General features: G+C 37.7%; 1 pseudogene; it reads left to right on the forward strand.

Moving 5' to 3' along the window:
* Positions 1-217: 217 nt before the first annotated feature.
* On the forward strand, positions 218-1,535 carry LOC147424514 (uncharacterized; annotated as a pseudogene).
* Positions 1,536-5,471: the final 3,936 nt, after the last annotated feature.

Below are 5,471 nucleotides of genomic sequence, written 5' to 3' on the forward strand. Positions count from 1 at the left end.
AGATGACTTGGAGAATGCATATGAATGGCTAGATGATCATAAAGGGGATAGACAAAAATCATGTTCTAGTAGAAAGAAGGTTTTCAAGTTTCAAAAAGCATGTGAGAAGCTGAGGGATGCATATGAGAATGAGTTTGAAGGGGATTTGAGTGATGATGATGATGATGATGATGGATGGAGCATGTAGCCCGTAATCCACCAAGTAGGGATACCAAAGATGGAGGAGAAGGAGGTGCAAAAGGAGGTTGGCCAAAAGAGCCTAGAAGAGCCCCTAGATACCCCTTACCTATCACTAGAGTATACCCATGGAGTGGAAGAGGAAGATCCATTGCTTAAACTTATGTTGTTTGCATATGGAAAATGTTGTTACCCTATTTGTGAGCAGAAGCAGGTCATACATAACCATGATGTTGTTCATGTTATTCAAAGCCCACTTGAAGAGGTGGATAGTGAGATGAATGCAAAGGAGGAATTGCTAGAAATCGGATTTTTATGAAATCGGATTTGCTGAGGAGGAATTTTTGAAAAACATATGAGTTCAGGAGGAGTCTCCATCAAAAAGATCCCTATATGTGAAAATGGTTCCAAAAGGTGCTGAAGGAACATTGAAGGAATTTACAGATGCTGATTTTGATGATCGACAGATTCAGACAAAAAATTAGACCATTGTGCCAGATGTTGCGTATGATCAAGCAAATGAGAATTTTGGTTTTGAATGTTTTGAAGGACAGATGTTGATGTCACAGGTCGATATCAAGCAAGGATATGCTTCAATTGCAGAGAATTGGAAGGAGCAAATTGATTGTTGTTCCAATCTAAATAGGGACGAATCTGGAAAAGGTCTCACATATCAGATTGAGCATGAGGAATGCAAACAAGAGCAAGCTGAGATGCAAGGTGTTGATTTAGAATTTTTTGAAGTGTTTATGGAGTTCCTTGCAGAGCTGAAAATGATCTTGAAAGTGCTCATATTGAGGATGAGTTTATTGATTTATTTGTTTTACAGCCAAACTCAGATTTTTATGATGTTTTTGAGGAGGAACTTGAGCAAACTAATGTAGGCTGCAAAATTTGTGTGAAGATGATGCTAATACTCTGTTTTATAGCTATAAATCAATTCAAATTGAACCAAAGGAAGATCAAATTGATTGTTTCTTGAATATGCAAAATCAAGAAAGTGGGTTTTTGGAGCCTAAATCAGATTTTGAAGCAAAGTATCCGTGTCCTAAGATGTTGCAGATGCTGAAGAAGCATTGCTTGATGGTTTCAAAGAGGTTTTTTCATCCTGAACCAATTCTAGGTCATTATCAGGTGAAATCTGATTTGTTGGTAGTGTTATTTGCTGCAAATTGGTGGCTAAAGTTGGTCATGAAGATGCATACCAGTTGTATGAGCTTATTCTCAAACTCAAAAGTTGCAAATATTTAATTGGAGTTTTTTGAGATCAGATTTCTATGTGTGAAGTGCATATTGCTGATTTTCTCAATGCACAAGTGGCAAATCAGATTTTGCAGATGCAAGATGTTTGCATTTGATGACTCAGTGATCCATATTTTATATTTTTTAAATCAAATTTTGCAAATTGATGATCAGGCAAAGAGGGTTTTTTCCTTGATTTTGCAAAAGTCAAGTGGAAATCAAAGGGATATGATATTTTGGATGTTTTTCATGACAAAATTATAGAGTTTATTGAGTGGAATGATTGTTTCATATGTTCCAGTTGTTTTGTCTCAGATTTACCTAAACTGTTTGATTTTGAAGAACAAATATTTATGGATCATCTTTTATTTGGATGTTGGGAGCATTATGTCTTTATGCACATGTTGTTGAAGGATGAATATGTAGATTTTCAAATTCAAGGAGGTTTGAAGATATAAGAGGATATTCAGGGTTTGGTGTCAGGATTGCAAAAATCCGATTTTCAGATTCTCATGTTTCAGAGGTTGCAGCGGCTCATTCTGCTAATGTTTACTTCATGCTCTTGAAGAATGGACATACTTAATCAGTTTTTGTTTCATAAGTTCATTTTCTATTAGCTCTCATGTGATATAATCCTTTGGGGAATGTTTGGGCGATGTTTAGTTTCTATCTATGATGTATTTTGTGTATTACATACCAAGCACTACACTTTACTTCATATGAAGATCCTAGCATTGAGTTTGTCATAGTGCTATATGGTGTACTTGTATATCTTGGATTAGGTTCTAGGAACTATACTTTATGCTATATAGTAGCTAGGGATTTTTGGGAAAATAGGATAAGGCATTTGACTTTGATCAAGGGATGTGTGGATCCGAGTCGGATTTCTACAAAATCCACCACCGGGACATGCCATGTGTTGACTGGATATTATATGTTGAGTCTGAAATTGGGATGCTGCTCTGAATATTGATGACTCTAAATATTACTGAGTCTGATATTTGGTCAATTAGATATTTACTGACTCTGATTATTGTTGAGTTGGATTATTTGTTGGGTCGGAATATTGCTAGGTCGGATTTTGGTTAGGTCGGTTTTTGCCGAGTCTGATATTTTATGCCAAGTACATTTTTGGGTTGGACAATTATAACCATCAATTGATACTTGTATTGGGATAAGTTCTGATTAGGGGAATGCAAGAGAAGCTATAGCCATGGTGTCCTTTGCTCTATCTGATCTTTTCTCTATGTTTTGTTTGCTGACTCTAAAGTTATCTGAAAATGTCCTTTGCTGAGTCTGATCATGGAGTGAGTGTTTAGTCTCTGTCTGAGAGCATGTTCGTTGAGAGAGATTCTTGTGTTAATGAACCCCAACAATAAATCCAGTCCTCAATTGCTGTCAAGTTCTCTAAACTCTCTCTCTTGAAAAAGTATTGTTAATGCCAAGTTAATTAAGTATTATGGTTATGTTGCTACCGCTAATTAAGTTCACCCTCTATGTTCTCAAAGTAGCCTCACAAAAATGCTCTCTCTAATTCTCCTAATTCAACTATTCTCATTGTTTATAGGCCATTTCCATTACAATATAATTAATGGGTTTTAGATTAAGTTCTTTATTTTAATGAATCCTATCTCTGACTATGATATGACAGATTTTTTTTGAAGTAGTTTCAATATTTTTAAAAGCTCTTTGGTTGTAGTTTTGTAAAAATTGGTTGTCTATACCTACTGATTTTACCTCTATTTTTTGATTGTGCTGCTCAATACTCAGATGAAATTTGATTTTCTTACTACTGTGTATTTTATGGAAGGTGCTTTCCTACATGTTTACACCTACTACAATTGTCTAGCTCTACAAATGATTGAGGTTTTGGTACGAGATTTTACCTCTTTGGTTTATGTGTTTTGGAACTGATTGTCATTCATTTGGAAATATAGTTAATACTGGCTGGATTCTTATTTTAGATCCGGACTTTGGCTTAAAGTAGTCTTTAGTTGTAATGGAAAAGGCCTAGGAACATTGAGAATAGCGGAATTAAGAGAATTGTAGTGAACATTTTTTTGAGACTACTTTGAGAAAATAGAGGGTGAAGTTGATTAGAGGTAGCAACATAACGAATATACTTAATCAACTTGGCATGAGAAAATACTTTGTAAGAGAGAGAATTAGAGAACTTTACAATAGTTGAGGACCGGATTTATGTGGAGCCGGTCCCCCCTCCAAAAGGCTTTTGTGTTATAATTTCTCCCATAAAAAGAGACTTGGTACAATCCAAGCTTTGTGTTCCTTGAGACCTTGATGGTGCAATGAAGATAGAGAACTTCATGCACCACCATTATGCCCATATCTTAGCTAAATGAAAGCATTAACTTGTCCCCGGCCTCAGTCCTAAGACCTCAAACACCTTCAAACATGGAGAGAGTTAGTAACATGAACACCTTACAAGAGTGAAACAGTTCCTTACTTATCATTACTCTTCTTGGTTAGGATAGCATGATAGCATAGTAATGAAGATGGAGAAGATGGAAAGCTTTAGCACTGAAGCATGGATCTTGGTTGTATTTGCATTTTTATAGCCAAGAGTGTTGGTGTAGGCTCTCAACTTCTCACCAAGCTTGGAGAAGGAGATGTTCTTGCACTTGACACTTCACACAATGAGTGTGTGTGCATGTGTGTGTGTGTGTGGAGAGAGTATATGTAGCAAGCTAGCCCCCTACATGCTTGGGTTGACCCCCTCTTGTAGCTCATGCCTTATGCTCATTGGATCCTTCAAGCCTAGCCAATCACAAGCCTGGGTCAATTCAAGCAATAGAGGTAGTCTTTGGCAAGTGTCCTCCTTGCCCTTTGAGAGAGAGGGATTGAATAATGCATAAACAATTAACTAAACTATCATTGGACCCCTCTCATGGCCATCCAATAGGCTTTAGGCACACTATGGCGGCAACTTTTGTTAGAACCTTGACATGTGTCCTACATGCCTCTTTGAGCAAGGGATGCCCCTTAGATGAGGGAGGGCCATCAACCTAATCCCCTACTTATAGGGCTCGATCCCTCCTTTGTAGATATGCCTTTGACTTTCTACCCCCGGGCACCTTGGCCCCCAACTAGCTTAGTCACCTTAGTCATCAAGCATGGGTATAGCAAGTTCATGGCCTCACACACGTGCCCCTACCTTCTAGGGCTCACCCCCTTCTTGTAGGGATTAGACTTTGACTTCAAGAAAAAGCCTAGCTTAACCATGCACCTTAGTTACCAAGTGCCTCATGCACTTTAATCATCAAGTATCTCAAGCATAGACCTAGCGAGGAATCCCAATCCTTGAGCGTGTACTTTCGAGCGGACAAGAAACTGAGCGAGCGTAAGCAATGAAAAAGGTTAGATTAAGATCTCAATAGTTACTCTATAGAGTATAGTGTAGCAAAGTAACTATCAAATAGATACTCTTCCTTTAATGTGTTCACACACATTAAAATAGTGTCAAAAAAAAGAGCCATAATCTTCCTTTAATGTGTTCACACACACATTGATACACAGTCATATCCTTGCTTCTGAACCATTTTGCTGAGCATATTCCAAAACTCTACATTAGGAAGAGGATGGGGTCTAGGAGGGCCTCCTTACTTTCCATGAGCTTATGGAAGTGATTAACATTTTGACAAATAGGTGTAGGTCATGTGTGCAAGAATGGTGGGTGTGTAAGAGTAGTCAAAGGATGCACTTTCCCCCCCAAAAAGGAGGTGGACGATTTTATGATTTTTGGCCTTCCATAACTCCCACATATGATCTCCGATTTGAGTGAAGATTATAGGTCTGCAATCTATGCGCTGAGTTCTTTCCATAGATATGCTACATCATATGGTTTTACCCCTAGATTTTGAATTCCATTTTGGGGAGAAATTTTGAATTTATACAAACTAGCCGTTTGGCTTGTTTGAATTCAAAAGCTGTCCTTTGATTACTTTCTTAATACTAAAGGTTTGAATTCCTTAAACTGCCAAATAAAGAGGCCCTCCTAGACCCCATTCCCTTCCTAATGATTTGTGCCATGTAAA

This window comes from Adiantum capillus-veneris, chromosome 25 (assembly GCF_014529385.1).
Source record: "Adiantum capillus-veneris isolate H3 chromosome 25, ASM1452938v2, whole genome shotgun sequence".
Classification (NCBI taxonomy): domain Eukaryota; kingdom Viridiplantae; phylum Streptophyta; class Polypodiopsida; order Polypodiales; family Pteridaceae; genus Adiantum; species Adiantum capillus-veneris.